Below are 20,558 nucleotides of genomic sequence, written 5' to 3'. Positions count from 1 at the left end.
CAGAATGAGCCCCAGATCAATAAATTTACTGGAGAGTTTGTTTTTAGGAGTATGAGGGTACCAATGTAGGATCCCTACCGCAGCGTCAAATACCAGGGTCCTCCCAGTGACCCCATTAAGGGTGTCTCCTATCAGCAACCAGTATGAGGACAGCGCAGGGCAGGACCACAACATGTGTATGAGGTCAGCCACAGGCGTCCGGCATCTGGGGCAGGCCGCCGTGTCCGAGGCGAAGTATTTCTGAATTTTCTCCGGGGTCAAGTAGGCCCGGTGGAGTATGTAGAAGTGAACCAACTGAAACCGGGCGTGACGCGTTCCCTTCCAGGCTCGGCGCATTAGCTGTGCCCACGTAGTTTCTGGTATGTCTTTCCCAATGTCAGCCTCCCACCGAGTCCTGAGTGTATCGAGCGGGGGCAGCCCCTCGTTGATCAATCTGGAATACAGACACGTTACTGCTTTGACCGTCCCCGACGACATCATGACATATTGGCACACCACTGACGTTGGTGGCTCCTCCAGGCCCTTCTGCCAGTGCGTCTGGATCGCCCGCATGACCGCCGCGTGAAGCAGGAAATCCCCCCGGGGTATGTCAAAGCGGTCCAGAATCTCCTGAAAGGGCAACAACACTCCATCCTCATAGAGGTCGCCCACCAGTTGTAGCCCTGCGTCTTCCCAGTACCTTAATCGCGACCAGTCGCCACCGTGTGGTAAGGCAGTGAGCATCCCCAGCGGAATCTCCGGAGCATACGGACGTTTCAGCTCCGCTCGGCCATGTACACGGTTCCAGCACAAACGTATGGTGCGTTCTTCGTGTGTGAGGTCCCTCAAGGCTAACCGTTGTCGCAGTACGATATAGGATATAACATGTCTGGGCATACCACTTCCCCTCCTCTCTACTGGGCCTCGGAACTCCCTCGCTACTTCCTGGGTATAAGTCTGCAGCTGAGCTGCCAAATAGTACTTTTCGAAGTCCGGCACCGCCAGACCCCCCTCCGATTTCGGCCTCATCAGGGTCTTGAGTGCCACTCTGTGGCGGCCCGATCCCCAGAGGAATGCCACTAACATGGAATTCAGGGACCGGAAGGTGGCCGGCGGGATCCAGACCGGGAGCGTACGAAAGTAATATAGCAGCCGAGGGAGCGCCACCATTTTCAGCAGTGCAATACGTCGTGCCACCGAGAGCGGCAAAGTGGCCCAAAAGCCCATACTGCCCCGTAGTGCTCGAACACACCGGGCGATATTGCCGTCTAGGATATCGGCGGGGTCATGATACACGTATACTCCTAGGTATTTGAGGCAGCTAGGCTCCCATCTAATCACCCTGGTGGTGTCAGGTCTGGGCTCCCCCCTTCGAACCGGGAACAAGCAAGTTTTGGCCCAGTTCACTCTAAGGCCCGAGAGCTCCCCGAAGGTCGTAAGGGCCATATCAGCCCCGGTCAGGGCTTCGCCCGAATCCTCAAGGAAGAGCAGCAGATCATCGGCATAGAGAGAGATGTATTGTTGCCCCGTCGAGGTCCGTAACCCTCTGAAGTAGGCCCCAGTCCGAATCGACAGCGCCAGTGGTTCCACCGCGAGCGCAAAGAGCAGGGGGGACAACGAGCATCCCTGTCTCGTGCCTCGTTCCACTGGGTATTGTTGGGAGATCAGTGGGCCCGATCTCACTCTGGCCATCACCGAAGCATACAGTACCATGGTCCATCGGATGAACCCCTCCCCCAGACCGAAGTGTACAAGCACTCTACGTAGGTACTCCCACTCCAGACTGTCGAAGGCCTTTTCAAGGTCAATCGAAAGGATTAAGGGGCACGGGGCCTCAACGCGGGGTTCCTCCAGTAGGCGGAATAGGGAGCGGATATTCATTGTCGTGTTACGTTTGGGGATGAATCCTGCCTGATCGTCATGCACTAAGGAGCTCATGTGACCCAACAATCTCGACGCTAGTATGCTGCTCAAAATTTTGTAGTCTACTGTTAGCATCGAAAGCGGTCGGTAAGATGCCGGGTCATTGGCCTCTCTGCCAGGCTTGAGTAGGGGGACCACCAGGGCCTCGCACATCGAGCCGGGGAGGCGTCCCAGGCGCTTCGCTTCCCTATATACCACCAATAACCGTGGAGCCAGGAGGTCTACGTAGGTGGAGTAAAACTCCACCGGGAGTCCGTCTAGGCCCGGAGTCTTGTTTCTCGCCATCCCCTTTATGGCGCTGCGGATTTCCCCCAGCTCTACGTCTTTCCCCAAGTCTTTCGCTTGTTCAGGCTATAGAGCGGGGATCGACAGACCCTGCAAGTATTCATCAATCTGGGCAGTGTCCTGTGTTAGTCTACTGCGGTACAACCTTTCATAGTAACGCAGATACCAATCAAGAATCTCTGGCTGAGTGCATACGTCGGTGCCCTCCGCGGTACGCATTGCCATCGTTGGGGTGGTACGTCTCATGGGGTTGGCCCGATTTATCCCCCTCCGTTAGCGACCTGGTTACGTAAGCCTTATAGTCGAAGCTACACAGTTGTTCGACCTCCACAGCCACCGCTTCCCTCGCTGCTGAGGTTTGTTCCTGAAGTTCCGGGTGGCCGGGGCGGAGAAGCTCCATCTCGCGGAGTCTCTGGTCAGCGTTGGCCCGGTCGTCTAGAATGACCCGCCTCATTCCCACCTTCTTGGTTATGCAGTATCCTCTAACGACCACTTTAAATGCATCCCACTCTGAGGCCCTCGTCCCAGCCGTGCCCTCGTTCACCGTGAAGTACTCAGCGATTTTGTCTTCCAGGTCCGTCCTAAACACCAGATCCTCTAATATCTCGGGGCGCAGCTTCCAAGTGGGTACACTAGGGGCGCCCGGAAACCATAGAAAATCTGCTATTAGGGGATTGTGATCGGAGATGGTCCTCGTCAAGTATTCAGACGGCACGGTCGCAGACACTAGTTCAGCCGATCCCAGCAGCCCGTCCAGCCGCACATGCAGTTCATGCATGCCAGAGAAGTGGGAATAGTCCCGGGTGCGTGGGTGCTGTGCTCGCCAAATGTCCGTCAGTCCCCATTGGGCTTGCCTCTCCCTCCTACCCTTGGCCACTCGACGAACTGGTGAGTCCGGGGGGGGGGGATGTGATCGGTCGAGATCAACGTCCACCACCGAATTAAAGTCTCCTCCCATCAAGAGGGAACCCAATAGGAAATGGGCCAGGGAGCCCGACAGTGCGGTCAAGAAAGCGAGTTGGTCCACGTTAGGCGCATAAATGCAACAAATGTTCAGAGCTCTACCCCCCAATGTGCCGGAAATTGCCAAGAATCGTCCCTCCGGATCCACCACGGATTTAGTAACCTGTAGGGGTACCCCGACCCGTACCCAGATCATCACCCCTCTCGCATAAGCTGAGTATGTGGTGCAGTATACCTGCCCTCTCCACCTACGCTGCAGCGCCAGTCCTTCTGACTTAGTAAGGTGTGTCTCCTGTAGCAGCGCAATCTGTACCCCTCTGCGCACTAGGTAAGCGTGGATCTTATGCCGTCTGGACATGGTGTGTAGGCCCCGCACATTCCAAGTGATACATTTCAAATTAGTGAAATCAGCCATTGTCCCATAGTGTCTCATCCAGTTTCCCCCAGCAATGCTCAGATATAAACAGTTTCACTGTTAGCCTCACACCAATGGCGGTCTCCCCCCCCAACAACAACAAAACTCCCCCCTGCCTCACACTATCCCCCACCCTCCACAGAACAGGTCCCAAATAGTGCCATTTAGTTCCCATCCAAACTGTACCCTTAGGAACCCCCCCCAACTAACCCGACTGTAGCCACCGCAGGTGTGCCTTAAGGGCTGAGTGGGGGTCGAGCGCCGATAGGTATTCACCGTGTCTCAATGCTGCTGAGACTTGACCGAGCTCCAGATCATGGAGGTCGGGAAGAAGGTGCTACCTCAACCCATCCGGTAATCAATAGCCTAGCAGCTCACGCCAGGGTCCCCCCCACCCTCCGCCATGCCCTCTCACTCAACTGGAACCAGCTCACCCGAGTTCATCCCTGCCCATCTAGTAGGCCTTGTGCCGAATCAGGGGTAATCACAGGTAAGTTCACACTGTCAGTCTCAGTGTCCTCTGTGTCCGAATGGCCCCCACCTCCGCCAGGTTCCGAGTCTTCCGTGATGGGTCTGCCTTGGGAGCCAGACAAATTGGAAACCATCTCCAACACCCCTCGCCGCTCCGAATTCTCTTAGACCTCCGCTGACGCCCAGCTTCCGATGTGGATTGGAAGGAGGAACCAAGGCCATCTTTGCCAGCTCTGTATAACTCAAGCCAGCTGCATACATCCTCCGGGTTTTTGAAGAATTTGGTTGTGCCGTCTAGGATGATGCGGAGTTTTGCCGGAAACAGCAGGGAGTACTGAATGTCCTCGCTCCGCAATTCCCGTTTGACCGCCAGGAAGGATGCCCGCTTTCGCTGGGTCTCGTAGGTGTAGTCTGGAAAAATGTTCACTTGACTGTTGTCCACCTGGTACGGTCCGTTGTGCCTGGCGGCGTTGAGGAGGAGATCTCTGTCCCGGAAGTGCAGTAGTCGCGCCACCACCGGGCGTGGGGATCGGCCCTGTTGTGGAGGCTTGGCCGGTACCCTATGTGCCCGCTCCAAGGTGTAGAAGGAGGAGAGCCCCTCAGGCGCCACCACAGTCCGGAGCCAATTCTCTAGATAGGCCACCATATCGCCATTTTCAATCTTCTCCGGTAGGCCCACCACGCGGATGTTATTCCTCCTGTTACGCCCTTCTGCGTCCTCCGCTCGTCTCTCCAAGTCCCCAATCCGGATAAGGCATCTTTCATGGTAGCGGCCAGGGTCTTTTGCGTGGGTTCCAAGATTCCCACCGAGCTCTCCACTTCTTTGACCCTGTCTGAGAGCTTACCATGGTCCGCTCTGAGCAGGCCCAAACTCGTCACGACCTGAGCAATGTCTTGTTGTAGGGCCGATTGTGTATCTGCGATCGCATCCAGGATCCTATCGAATTGTTGCTGTAGGTGAGGGCCCCCCGATCTCTCAGGGTCCAGCCGGTCGTCTTTGTCAGGAGCCTCCGTGTCCGAGACGGCCTGAGTGCCACCTTTAGCTCCCTTTGGCTTTCCCATGACGGCTGTGTCCTCCGGTGGGGAGCCCAACAGACGTCCAGCCAGGAAGGGGTTTCAGCAAAATGTCTCTAGGTGCCGGGTGTGGGTCTGTGTTGCCATAGGGCAACAACCGAACCCAGCGTAGTGGCGCAGGGTTCCCCCACCAGTCGGCCGTCCAGTGTTTAGCCGCGACCTCGTCTCCGGGAGCAAGCAGAGGGGGGGATGAAGGAGCGATCGCCGCCAGGTAATAGTGCCCCGCCGAACTCGGGTCAGGCCTCCGTCTTCAACCACTGATCTCGACGAACCTCCGGCAGTCTGTCCGAGTGTTGTTCAGCCGCTCGCTATGTCCCGCAGGACCCGAGGGGGTCCGGACTCAATGGCGCCGAGCACGCTCGCCGTTAGCTTCAGGATCGAGACGGAGTAAGTCCGCTCCGCTCCGGGCAGCTCGGCGCCTTCAGCTACGCCCTCCGGCACTCAGGGCCTCCACAGCGCCTACGGAGTGATCAGCGTACTCGGCGGAAGTCGTCCGGGAGGGTCTCCGGTGTCCGTAGCCCCCCGGACAGCTGGACGCAGCGCCGCTCCTCCAAAGGGGAAAGTGTGGAGAGGATGAGCTCGGAGACGGCGATCTCCCCAGGTCCGTGGCTCTCTCCGGGCCTATAGAGACGGAGAGGGCGCCTTCTTGAGCTCCGCTCCGCTTACTTCGCAGCTCCGAATTCTCTCTCGGCCAGTTGTTTCCCGGGGCTCTTCAGGTGTCCCCCGAGTCGGCCCCACCGCGCTCTTCAGTTTAGGGGGTCGGGGCGCCCGTGTCCCTCGGAAATCAGGATAACTGCGGGCTCGGTCTCGGAGCCGAGCTTTCAGGCGACTGCCGCCATCGGCGTCCAAGCCACGCCCCCACCCCAAATACAGGCATGTGTGCCATGTGGCACACAGACATGCCCTAAGGGCATGTCTGTCTGTCACATGGCATAGGTGTGCACACATGTGCATGCACACCTGGATTCGGTATTTTACCACCCAATTGGATTGGGTGATAAAATACCGGATCTGAAAGGCCTTTGGGACTCAGAAGAGTCCCACCTACATCTGGAAGTTACCGAATCGGTAAAATTAGCCCCCTACATCCCAAAAACCAATTTACTGGTCGGTAACGGCCAAAATCGGCCGTTACCGGCCGGTAAATGGCCACCTACATCGGGCCCATAGACTTTTAAGTTCGTACAATTGCGCCTGACTCTAAGGAATAGTGAAAAAGGAATACCATTCTTTTGGTTTCTCGGGTGGTTAACTTTGGAAGTGGAGGAGGGTGTTTCTTGCTGTTGGTTAGGTATATAAATCTACCTCCAGTTTTCCATTGTTGTGTCTAATTAGAATATCTACGAATTCTACTTGTTGGCAGTCAGTGTGGGCTGAAAAAGCGCAGATTGACCATGGTCAGATTTAGCCAAGTCAAAAATTCCTTCAGATTCTGTTCCCCATCAGTCCATATAAAAAAGATGACTTCAATATACCAATGGGAAACAGACTCATAAAAGGGGGCGATTTTGTTGTGGATAAACTTAGACTCAAAGAGCGACATATATATATTCGCTATTGATGGAGCTACTGAGGCCCCCATGCTTACGCCCTTGGTTTGGAGGTATAATGTATCCCCAAATTCAAAAACATTTTCCATTAGGACTAGGCGGAGACATTCATTAATGAAAGGTTTAGAAAAAGGTATGTGGTGCTGATCTATAATCCACATTACAGCATCTATTGCTTCTGATTGAGGATTGTTGCTATATAATGATTCGATATCTAGAGTTACTAGAATATCTCTGAGTGGATTAAACATAAGGAGTTCTACTTTAGATATTATGTCTCCTTTATCTTTTATATACGAAGGACTGAATGGAATGTAAGGTCTGAAAATGTTGTCAATGTATTTTGAGAGTGCTTCTGTTGGTGTACCTATAGTTGAAACTATAGGACGATATGGGGGTCCGATTGGTTTTTGTGTATCTTGGGTACACCATAGATACAAGATATTTTCTTGTCCGATTTGTTTAGAAAGTCAAATTCTTTATTGGTTATAATATTTGCTTCAAGTGCTTTGGTGGTGATATTTTGAATAGTTCTAACAATTCTTTCTGTTGGCTTAGCTGTGATTCTTTTATAGAAGGTTGGGTCACTTAGCATTCTTAGCATGTGAATGATACACATGTACCCGGGCTCATCCCTTAAAATTATCGGGGCATATTTTTATTTCAACAGTGAATTTTCACCTATTTGCAATTGCCTCGAATGGTAAGGGGACGATTCGACCAACGAACCGCACTTTACAATACGTGCTATTCCTATCCAGGTATTTAATGCATGTTATACTGTCAATCTACTGGAGCACGACACCCAAATAATAATCATACCCCTTGGATCATTTTATGGTCCTATAATGTGCACTAATCACTGTTCTCAAGTATTTATTATGTATCTTAATACCATAGGGCACAAAGTGATGTTATCATACGCAATGCCTCTCGCTGAAATCATCCCTGCTCAAAAAATTCAGGTGGCCTATAGCGTACCGATAGTCCCCAACCAGCAACCTCAAACCGGCAGCTACAGCTTTATACAGTATTCTAGTCCAACGGAGCCTACAGGTATCTACATACACACCCCCCGTTCTCTCACACATTCTGGACATTTCTCATCACAGCTTTCTTTAGCATACCCTTCAATATTCCCCAGTTTCATCTAGCGTTTTTAGCTTTCTTCTAGTTTCTATACCGACGCCATCTCCAAGTTAACTGGTCGTCAAATCGTGACCTTTATCCAATATTCACCACCTCTTTGTGATTTATAATAAGGTAAGATAGACTATGCCAACGATACCAATAATAGACGACTTAGACGCTTTTCATCTAATAACACAATAAAGTCTGTCTCTAGCTTAAGTCTCCTCTGTATGGGTTATAATAAGGTAAGATAGACTAAGCCAACGATAACAATTATAGACGACTTAGACGCTTTTCATCCAATAACAAAATAAAGTCTGTCCTTAGCTTAAGTCTCCTCTGTATGGGTTATTAATAAAGTCCCACTTAAATGCACAATCATCTCCATGTATAGAGTCCTATTATAAACATATATACATTGCTGCAACCCCACATACTATAAATACCCCTTTTTCGTGGTCCATTACTCATAACAATGTACCAGTGTGGCTAATTTTCTAGTTCTCATCCCTATCCTTTTCTCATTTTCATTTTTCTATTCACCCTTCATACCCTTTATTATCCTTAAGGAAATTAATCATGACTTTGTAAACCAATTGGTCCACCAAATGTTAGAAGTAGACATTTTTGTTAGAAGAAAATGTTAATAGCGGTACATCATGTTTTACTCACCAATTTGAAGGCAATGTACTGTACCACAAATTGGTCTTTGTATATGCACTTTATATTACAACTGTAGGAAGGTGGATATCTGACTATGGTTACCCCCAACTTTTTGCCTGGTGTTTTGCTGGTTTTTCGACTTAGTTGACCTGGGACCCTGCTATTCAGGGCCCCAGTCCTACTGCTCTCTCTGTAAAATGGATTCCATGTACCTTAGGTACATATCTAATTGGATACTGAGTCACCTTATCAGTCCCTGTACAGTGTACCTTAGGTACCCAGGGCATAGGTGTACCCAGGGCCTACCAGGGGCTGCAGCATGTATTATGCTACCCCTGGCTGGCCATGCAAATCTGACACAACTGGCTGCACGACTGCTGGGGCAAGGTGGTGTAATCACCCTTTGCTTTAGATATAGTATTCCTATATCTAACCCTAAAATGGACACATAGATTCCTATCAGTCACTCCTATGACAGGCCTTATCAATCCTAAAGGCAGAGTGCTTGGAATTATGTGAGATGGTGCTCTGGCATGAGCTGAGCCCGTTTGCAGCTCGCGGAACCAAGTCCTAATAGCTGTTCAATGATAACGCATACCATATACTCTTGAGTGCATTATAATCCTCGCGGTTATTTGCCAACTTTGGTATCGCTTTATCAAAACATGTCGAGTAAGGTGTCATACGAATTGGAATACTAACCCCTCGCCAATTCTGGCGATGGTTTAGCATTCCACCCTTCTAGAGGGACACGACATGTATGTAACTGTGAACCCCGGTTAAGGTTAACTCGAGCCTCAGCATCATAAAATGGATGCTGCCACCACAGACACAAGTCTGACCTCCTGCTGCTGGGAGTCCTTCCAGCGAGGAGAGCTTGGACAAAGGGTTTCCTGCCTGGGGCGGTGCCAGCACTATCCCAGACAAGGTTTTGTGTATCCCAGGTAGGCAGGGCTGAGAGGAAGGTGACTGCAAGTGGCACCCCGGTGCTCACTGTGCATATGCCGGCTTGAACCAGTTCCAGGGGCACACCAGCCCCTGAGCTGGGGAAAGTCCGGCATGGGAGAGGGGTGTAACCACCCCCCTTCCTGGTCCCACCCATGGGCAGGACCTAGTCGCGTGTCAGCCCCTTTTCTTAGTATAAAGATAGGAGCGGGCCCCCTTCCCAAATTAGATAATTCCGAATCTTGATGACTTTCCACGAAAGAACTCTTGAACCTTTCAGAAGACTCTCCCTTATGGCTAAGGAGTAGCCACCCTGCACAGCAGGCACCATCCAAGTGCATCGCGGTTTGCTGTAAGTCTCTCCTCCGGATCAAGACTGCCCAGCACGATGAGACCCGGCTTCCCTGGCACCTCTGACCTCTACCTACATCGTCAGCTCAGCTGAGATTCGTGGGTGTGACGAGACCTCGAGGGACCGGCCATCTTCAAGACTGCACAACGCTTGCCCAGCACAACCGCAGAGGGATCCTCGAGTGAGTGATTTGGGGTTTGAGAAGCCCTAACCCTGAGCAGCTCCAGCACCGAAGTTCAGCCCCCCAGCATCCACCAGATCTGCGTGGGACCCTTCTGCTCTTTGCTGCTCACCGCGTTGTCCGGCTACTTGCCTGCTGGCTTGTGGCCCTCCTGACGACGCACCAAGACGACAACACCACTGGTTTGGTTGTTTCAGACTGGCCCTTGCTCCCCTCCAACTGAGGAGCACCCGGACCCTCCTGGTCCACTCCAGACGCCATTTTAAGTCCACCGCGTGGGCTTGCATTTGCCAAGACTTGTTGCCCCAATCCTGGGTCCAGCGACGTCGACAGCAGATACCTTCGTGGGACAGCTCGCACCTCCATCCTGGTTGCCGACAACGCCTCCTGGTCCGAGAGACTGCAGAGCCCAGCGTCGCCCACTCACCTGGTCGAGGTGACTTCGTCCGGTGCCATCCTGGTGCCCGTCTAATCACCGGCTAGTGATTCAGAACTTGGTCCCCTCTGCTTACAGGTATCCTCCATCATCGATCCAGGCTTGGATCACATCGAACTTCAACACTGGTCGCCTGCCAGCAACTTCTTCTTTCAGGCTCCATAGACTGCAACGAGGAATCCCGACGTCTTTTCAGCCCTATGCAGCCGCAGCCCCTGAGCTAGGTAACCTGAGCATTTCGGTGCTCCAGCATAGCTTAACTATCCAAAGGTCCAGATCCTTTTTCGTTTCAGCTCTACCTAGTCGGATTCGTCCGATAACACTAACTTTACGAAATCTAGCATCCATAGACTTTGTCCCGCATCCCGCGTGAGAGTGCACACTCTGCACCCGATCTCCCTAGGCCTCCTGCTCGTAATCTGAAGGTTCAGTAGTCCAGTCCTAGCGATCCTAAAGCCTATTAGAGTAGTACTTACCTGCTAGTAATTTCGCATTCCACTTTTAGAGTATATGGTTTTTCGTGCCCCTCGGGCATTTGTGTAAATTGTGCAACTTTCAGTATTTCTTTAAGAGCTTTGTATTGTGCTTAGCACCCTGTCCTCATAAAGAGTCCAGGGTTGTTGTGTTCTAAATAAATATACTTTATTTTCATAACAACTTGTGTGGTGTCCTTTCACTTGGTGTTCAAGGGGTATATGTGATGGTATAACAGCTGGCTTAACACGCCCTCTAGAGTTTAGCCTAAAGACTGCTCTTGTTCACGCTACTAGGATAGCTGGTCTACGGTTGACTTACAAACAATCATCAATAAGGGTTGTTTGGACTGATACATAGTGATCACTAGAATAGTGAGCACTGCATATCAGGCCAACTTCTCACATTGGTGAGCAGCGGTTGAGATTTGAGCTTGCTGTTGTTTTACCATACGTATCCTAAGAATATCATTTGAAAGATCACATAAGTACCAAGGTACATATAACTTAGCTTAGAATACTCTGAGTTCTACTGAACCAGCTGTTGTAGTTCAACAGGGCTTAGCACACCCTGACTACAACTCTTAGCAAGGGATCAGTAGGCAAACAAATAGTGTAGGTAAGTGCACCACTTACACCTCACTAGAAAAGCATGTCAGACAAAAGAGGGAACTCAGAGGCCCCCCTTGTGTCAGTTGACCCTCCACAGGTCATATCAAGATATGCAGCTCTTAGCTTCCAGGAGATGAGACAAGTGTGTACCTCCAGGAAGCTAAAACAGGGTTCTAACCCTACCATCCCATTCCTGATTGGTCTCTTAGAGACTTATGATGCCAGGAGGGCTTCTAACACAGGCCCTCCTAATCCAGATGGGAGCATCCCCCCTTAGAGGGAACCTTTGGGGACCCTGACCTCAACCTCAATGGAACAGTTAGTGAAGGAGAGAAAGAGGATCAGGAGTTGTCAGGGGATGAGGCAGACAAGGGTCAGGTAGAAGTCAGTAGACTCACCAGGACCAACTTAAGCAGGCATGAAAATGGACTTGGGGGACCCCTAGGCCCACTCTCAGGCAGGCTTAACATTGGGAGTGGACGAGTTAGGTCTCTATCCAGAGGCTCTAGCAGATCCATTCGAACCAATGGCTCTCAGACCTCTTCTCACAGAGGGATGACATCCCCTCAGAGGAGAGAGCATGAGGCAAAGATGAGGGAAGTCAATCTGAGGATTGAAAGGGAAGAACTTGCCCTGGCCAAAGAGAGACTTGCCTTTGCTAGAGAGCAGAAATTGAGTGGGGCAGACCCCACTGGTGGCAGCATTTTACCTAGAGAAAAGCACAGGAGTTTAGACACTAGACACCTGAGTAAATAGTGCCCTCCTTTAAACAAGGGGATGACATCCACAAATGGATGACTGCTTTGGAGAGGGCCTGCACTGTACAATGCGTCCCCCAGAGTCAGTGGGCAGCTATCTTGTGGCTCTCATTTGAAGGCAAAGGTAGAGATAAGCTCCTCACTACTAGAGCTAAGGATGCTAACAATTACCAAGTCCTGAAAAATACACTGATTGATGGGTTTGGCTTAACAACTGAGCAGTACAGGTTGCTGTTCAGAGACACCCAGAAAACTATCTCAGGATTGGACTGACTTTGTTGATTGTGCCACTAAGGCTCTAGATGGCTGGTTACTGGGTAGTAAAGTTACTGACTTCACAGGATTGTATAATCTTATTATGAGAGAGCAAGTCTTAAATAATTGTCAGAACCAGTTATTACACCATCACCTGGTAGACTCTGATCTGACCTCTCCACAAGAATTGGGTAAGAGGGCAGACAAATGGGTCAGAACCAGGATTAGGCCTAAGAACCAGGGTGGTGACCAAAAGAAGGAATCAACCAAGCCTCAAGAGAAGGGTGGGAATAAATCTTCTGATCAAACCCCAGGGCCCCAAAAATCCTCTGAAAAGGGTGGGTCCCAAAATCCTTCCAATTCCCAAAAGAAACCTTATTGTCATACCTGCAAACAGGTAGGCCATTACAAAACTGACAGTAGTTGCCCAAGGGCCAACGACAATAAGGAGAACATACCCCCAAGTAAAACTTCCCAGCCTCCTGTTACTACTAGTAGTAATCCCCCAGGTGGTGGGAGTGCCCACAAGAATCTGGGTGCATTTACTTTGGGAGTTCCTGGGGACTCTGGCCTAACCAGGTCCCCTGACTTAGATACTCTTGTCTGTGAGACTGGCATGGGGTTTGCCAACTTCACAACTTGTGCCAACACTTTGGGCAAGTACAGACAGGAGCCCCTCATCAATGGTTCAAAAGTTGAGGCCTACAGAGACACAGGGGCTAGCATCACCATGGTGACTGAGAGCCTAGTCCCCTCAAGGCAACTTATACCTGGAGCCACATACCAGGTAGTGAACATTGATGGAGTGCAGAGAGATCATCCCATAGCAGTGGTCAATCTCAGCTGGGGAGGTGTCAATGGCCACAAGAGAGTGGCAGTGTCACCAAACGTGCTTGTAGATTGCCTACTGGGGAATGATTTAGAGATCTCAGCCTGGGCTGAGGTAGAGCAAGAAACCCATTTTAAAATGGTAAACCTCCATGGTAAGGTTAGTGGGGCAGTGATAGCCACAGCCCCAGTCCAAGATGTCCTCCCTGAACAGGTCAGGAGGGCTGTGCCAGTCACAGCCCAATCTCAGACAGATTCCTTCCCTGAACAGGTTGGCAAGGCTGTGATGGTCACAGCCCATACCCAAACTGAGTCCCTTCTTGAAAAGGTTGGTGGAGTTGTGATGGCCACAGCTCAAACTCAAACAGATAATAGTATTGTGAAGCCTGAAACTATGGATCACTCCACTCAGACAGAGAGCATTGAGGAAGAAGAGAAATCTCCCTCCCACCAGACTTTAGGAAAGGATCAGCCTCCTCAGGGAACTGATCTGACCCCTTGTGAAGGAACTGCCCCAGAGGTAGTCAGGCCTAGCCTGGCAGAGCCCCTGATGTCAGTGGACCCTTCCAAGGTGGGACCCAGTCTGGAGCAGGTAACCTGCCCCTCTCTACCCTGCCTCAGTCAGCCCAGGGCTGTGGAGGTCAGGGAGGCCAGTGGTGGACCCCAAAGGGCCCCCTGTCCAAAAAAAACCCCAATCAGCAGATTAAGGGCACTGAAGCTAGTAGATCTAGCCAAGTGAAAATAATACAGACTCCTGAGGGATCCCCCTTAAAAGTAGTTAGGGACCTCCCACAGATGGACGCTGCTGGGCACAGCCAAACCTGGGACCAGAGGGCCCCAAACCTGACCTGTCCCTCCAGTAAGCCAAACAGAGGGACCCAGCCTCTAGCTTTAGGTAGCCAGAGGTTGACCCTGAGAGCTCACAGCAACTCAGTCATGGAAAGAAAGGCATATATGGTGGATAGTGATTGGAGTAAGTTGAGCCCAACATTTGGGGAGCCTCACTTCAGTACTCCATTCCCACACCACCCTTTTACTTTGCCAAAACACACCACAGGTAGAAATTCCCTATGGTGGAGACCCTCAGACACCCTTAGGGTGAGGGATTGCTTAGTGGACCATGAGATAGGAGGTAACCATGCCAGTGCATATACCACCTCATATGGCCACTCAGGCAATATAGGCTTACCTGGTCAAGGATAGCCTTATCTCCTTTCGTTTGGGGGGGGTTATGTAGGAAGGTGGATATCTGACTGTGGTTACCCCCAACTTTTTGCCTGGTGTTTTGCTGGTTTTTCGACTTAGTTGACCTGGCACCCTGCTATTCAGGGCCCCAGGCCTACTGCTCTCTCTGTAAAATGGATTCCATGTACCTTAGGTACATATATAATTGGATACTGAGTCACCTTATCAGTCCCTGTACAGTGTACCTTAGGTACCCAGGGCATAGGTGTACCCAGGGCCTACCAGGGGCTGCAGCATGTATTATGCCACCCCTGGCTGGCCATCCAAATCTGACACAACTGGCTGCACGACAGCTGGGGCAAGGTGGTGTAATCACCCTTTGCTTTAGATATAGTATTCCTATATCTAACCCTAAAATGGACACATAGATTCCTATCAGTCACTCCTATGACAGGCCTTATCAATCCTGAAGGCAGAGTGCTTGGAATTATGTGAGATGGTGCTCTGGCATGAGCTGAGCCCGTTTGCAGCTTGCGGAACCAAGTCCTAATAGCTGTTTCATGATAACGCATACCATTTACTCTTGAGTGCATTATAATCCTCGCGGTTATTTGCCAACTTTGGTATCGCTTTATCAAAACATGTCGAGTAAGGTGTCATACGAATTGGAATACTAACCCCTCGCCAATTCTGGGGACGGGGTTAGCATTCCACCCTTCTAGAGGGACACAACATGTATGTAACTGTGAACCCCGGTTAAAGTTAACTCGAGCCTCAGCATCACAAAATGGATGCTGCCACCACAGACACAAGTCTGACCTCCTCCTGCTGGGAGTCCTTCCAGCGAGGAGAGCTTGGACAAAGGGTTTCCTGCCAGGGGCGGTGCTAGCACCATCCCAGACAGGGTTTTGTGTATCCCAGGTAGGCAGGGCTGAGAGGAAGGTGACTGCAAGTGGCACCCCGGTGCTCACTGTGCATATGCCGGCTTGAACCAGTTCCAGGGGCACACCAGCCCCTGAGCTGGGGAAAGTCCAGCATGGGAGAGGGGTGTAACCACCCCCCTTCCTGGTCCCACCCATGGGCAGGACCTAGTCGGGTGCCAGCCCCTTTTCTTAGTATAAAGATAGGAGCGGGCCCCCTTCCCAAATTAGATAATTCCGAATCTTGATGACTTTCCACGAAAGAACTCTTGAACCTTTCAGAAGACTCTCCCTTGTGGCTAAGGAGTAGCCACCCTGCACAGCAGGCACCATCCAAGCGCATCGCGGTTTGCTGTAAGTCTCTCCTCCGGATCAAGACTGCCCAGCACGACGAGACCCGGCTTCCCTGGCACCTCTGACCTCTACCTACATCGTCAGCTCAGCTGAGATTCGTGGGTGTGACGAGACCTCGAGGGACCGGCCATCTTCAAGACTGCACGACGCTTGCCCAGCACGACCGCCGAGGGATCCTCGAGTGAGAGCTGTGGGGTTTGAGAAGCCCTAACCCTGAGCAGCTCCAGCACCGAAGTCCAGCCCCCCAGCATCCACCAGATCTGCGTGGGGCCCTTCTGCTCTTTGCTGCTCACCGCATTGTCCGGCTACTTGCCTGCTGGCTTGTGGCCCTCCTGACGACGCACCACGACGACAACACCGCTGGTCTGGTTGTTTCAGACTGGCCCTTGCTCCCCTCCAACAGAGGAGCACCCCGGACCCTCCTGGTCCACTCCAGACGCCATTTTAAGTCCACCGCATGGGCTTGCATTTGCCAAGACTTGTTGCCCCAATCCTGGGTCCAGCGATGTGGACAGCAGATACCTTCGTGGGACAGCTCGCACCTCCAACCTGGTCGCTGACAACGCCTCCTGGTCTGAGAGACTGCAGAGCCCAGCGTCGCCCACTCACCTGGTCGAGGTGACTTCGTCCGGTGCCATCCTGGTGCCCGTCTAATCACTGGCTAGTGATTCAGAACTTGGTCCCCTCTGCTTACAGGTATCCTCCATCATCGATCCAGGCTTGGATCACATCGAACTTCAACACTGGTCGCCTGCCAGCAACTTCTTCTTTCAGGCTCCATAGACTGCAACGAGGAATCCCAACGTCTTTTCAGCCCTATGCAGCCGCAGCCTCTGGGCTAGGTAACCTGAGCATTTCGGTGCTCCAGCATAGCTTAACTATCCAAAGGTCCAGATCCTTTTTCGTTTCAGCTCTACCTAGTCGGATTCGTCCGATAACACTAACTTTACGAAATCTAGCATCCATAGACTTTGTCCCGCATCCCGCGTGAGAGTGCACACTCTGCACCCGATCTCCCTAGGCCTCCTGCTCGTAATCTGAAGGTTCAGTAGTCCAGTCCTAGCTATCCTAAAGCCTATTAGAGTAGTACTTACCTGCTAGTAATTTCGCATTCCACTTTTAGAGTATATGGTTTTTCGTGCCCCTCGGGCATTTGTATAAATTGTGCGACTTTCAGTATTTCTTTAAGAGCTTTGTATTGTGCTTAGCACCCTGTCCTCATAAAGAGTCCAGGGTTGTTGTGTTCTAAATAAATATACTTTATTTTCATAACAACTTGTGTGGTGTCCTTTCACTTGGTGTTCAAGGGGTATATGTGATGGTATAACAGCTGGCTTAACACGCCCTCTAGAGTTTAGCGTAGACACTGCTCTTGTCCACGCTACTAGGATAGCTGGTCTACGGTTGACTTACAGCCAATCATCAATAAGGGTTGTTTGGACTGATACATAGTGATCACTAGAATAGTGAGCACTGCATATCAGGCCAACTTCTCACAACAACTTGTATACTATTTTTTAAAAACTGTTTAATTGTTTTTAGATTCACCATTAAAGATGGTATTTTCCTGATGAAGACACGCCTGTGTCGAAACGCGTAGAAGAAACCGTCTTGTCTTCCCATATGAATTCGGGTATTACCATCCATATTGATTCAAACTGTATTCAATTATTGATATATATAACTTTTTACTCTATGTACTTTTAAGTATACATATCACAAATTACTTTTATGATTTTATATTGAATTTATTAAATCGAATACTTTTGCTACTTTCAGTGCACACATTGTTTCTTTTACTCACATTGCCTTCTTTAGATACCTTGCCTGGGCCTGTTACTTCACACGAATACCATTGTACAACCATATCCGACATTCAGCTCTGCATATTTAGACGACATAGTTATATACAGCCGCACATGGGAAGAACACTTACATCACTTGACCGTCATTTTTTCAGCGTTAAAACAGGCAGGATTGCACATAAACGCTAAGAAGTCCAGAGCCGCCTTCCATAGAGTGAAGTACCTGGGCTATGTGCTGGGAGACGGAACAATCGCTCCTCAGGCGGAGAAAGTAAAGGCCATCGAAAACAATCCTTTCCCAGGTAACAAAAGAGACCTGAGGGCCTTTCTTGGCCTGATTGGATATTACTGCAGGTTCATTCCACAGTTCGCGGACTTAGCCACCCCCTTAACAAACCTCCTACAGAAAGCCCAGAGACCTGCTTCACCCATCTCAGGAAGCTGTAACCGCCTTCAAGGACCTCAAAAGGACAATCACCACACAACTCGTCCTGATCTCCCCCGATTTTAACAAACCCTTCGTACTGGCAACTGATACATCAGTTGTCACAGGTGGGGGGGAGATGGGCTTGAACATCCTGTGCTCTATACCAGCCGAAAGCTATTCCCTAGAGAGCGTAGGTACCCCACAATAGAGCGTGAGTGCCTAGCAATCAAATGGGCTGTAGACAAGTTACAGTACTACCTGGAGGGGAAGCCATTCATCACATATAATGACCATGCCCCCTTGAAGTGGATGTGTAAAAACCAGAGCCACAACCCCCGAATCCTCCGGTGGTTCTTGTCTCTGCAGCCCTATTCCTTCTCTGTACGACATAAGATGGGTTCGGAGAATGGAAATGCAGACTACTTGTCAAGGGTCTTCCCTCTCCCGATCGGCAGCAGCCAGGGGGGGAGGTATGTGACGGGGCGGGTCAGACGACTCAGGGGTCCGAAGAACTACAGGGCTGGTGGTCCGCCGTCCCCCTCTCACCCACCTCTGTACCCTCTATGCAGCAATCCCCTCCTGCTGATGAATGGATACAGGACGGACGACCCCCTTGGTGGCAGGATGACGAAACAACACACAGCTCCTTTAACCCGACTCCTCCTCGATGTGAGGTCATCACGCAGAACCCCTCAAGAACAAGTGGAACCAGGAAGTCAGCGGACGACGTTTCCGTGGAGGTGGAAGGAGTGTAAGGCGAGAGAGCGGAGTGGAGAGCAGTGAGACCGGAGGAAGAAGACGAAGCGAAGGAGAGGTGTGCGGAACGGAGGAGCATCAACAGCAACCCAGGAGGCCAACGTCCCTACGAGTCGCCCGCCACGTTCCCGCGGGAGGAGCGTGGCTTGACCAGGTACGGGGGAAGGTAGCGGGTTGGGTGGGAAGACGCAACCCTCCTGCTAAGCAAAACACCCCGCCACATGTGTACAGACTTCCTTGTGCATAGTGTAAGTACTGTAAATATCCTTCCTACCGATCACGAGCACCAATCCTCTTCAACCCCCTCCTCACTAGAAACCCCGGAGCACCGCAGCACTCGGTTTCCCTCACTCCCGGTCCCTGGTGAAAAGCAAGAGGACGTTTGTCCTAAATCTCGGTTTCTTTTCTTTTCTTTTGGGGCAACAACACCTCCGGAGCCACCTGGGTCGATAAGGCTTGTTGAAGATAGCGCAAGAGCCTGGAGCCCCTACGTCAGACCAGGACGGACCCTGCCACGTTCGCAGGGGAAAAACTGACCAGCAGACAGCGACGAGTGTTTATAAAAATAAAGCCATCGCTCAAACATACGACTACCGCCTCTGCGTCAGTTCCTTCTGCCCCACTTGCCCCGCAACAGGGTGTCAAGCCTTTCTCTACAAAAGAGAAAAAACAACCCCAAGGGCAGAAGTCTGAAACGGACGACCAGCCCAAGGCTAAAAAGCAAAATTGGCTGAAAAAACAGAAACAGGGTAAACAACAACAACAGAAACAGGAGTCACGTCCTGCATCTCCAGTGCCTGCACCCACAGAACGTGTTCATGACTTGCGCAATTGAACAACGATAAAATCACCTGATCGTTTTCTGGTTTCTGAACAACGCTCTCCTCGTTCTTTTCAGGACTCATCAGCCTCCTCGACCTGTGGTGGAGGAGGCGGCAGAGGTCGTTGTGGCCAGCAGTGATGCGACCAGCCCCACCCGAAAGACGGTAAAGGCAAGCAGGACGATTCGACACCGAAAAGACCCCAGTTTCAAAAAAAGAAAGTTGCCGCTTTAACAGCGAGATATGCCACAGATAGTGACAACGCGGCTTCGGAATCTGACATGGGCTCTGACGTTGTTGGACAGCGCGGTGGAGATTACCATAGTGCGAGAGGCCCTGCGTCCACTACTGAGGGTGACAGTGACTGACCGATATGTTGTTGTGGAGACAGCTGATACTAGAGTAGCTCCCCCTGATAGACTTTATGAAATAGTCCTCTTAATTGAAGGTGACATACAGCGTACCATCAAAGGGGTATTTTGGGAAAATTTCACGACTACCTATGACATTTTGTTAGCCGAGGTTGACTGGCCCCCACCTTTTGTGCTCGTGGCTCTGAGAGGGGAGGAGGTAATCCTCCCTAGTTTCGCGCACACAGTCTCGAAAGAGCATGCTCTGAATTTTGCAGAAAAGTGGGCTAATGTCAGAAGCAGTACCTGAATTATCCTGATTCCGTGGGGGCGAGTGGCCAATCTTCTTATGCTGAATATTTCCAAATTCCCAAGCACCCCTGCACCCGGATTTCCACAAGCCCAGGAATGGAGGGGAAAGGGGAAGTGGATAACGAACAACAAAGAGAGACTTCCACACTGGTGCCTTCTTCGCGTCCTCTAGATTCGAGAGGCTGGTACACCTGAAACAATGAACATATAATTACTACAGTTCCAATAACCCTTGGCAACGCTACTCTCTCTCTCTCTCGTTCCTTCTCTAAATACCTTTTTAAATGTGGAAATTGCCTCTCTCTTGCTAAGGAGTACTGAATTCAAAGTCTTT

This window comes from Lissotriton vulgaris, chromosome 5 (assembly GCF_964263255.1).
Source record: "Lissotriton vulgaris chromosome 5, aLisVul1.2, whole genome shotgun sequence".
NCBI lineage: Eukaryota > Metazoa > Chordata > Amphibia > Caudata > Salamandridae > Lissotriton > Lissotriton vulgaris.
Note: the sequence above shows the minus strand (reverse complement) of the source record.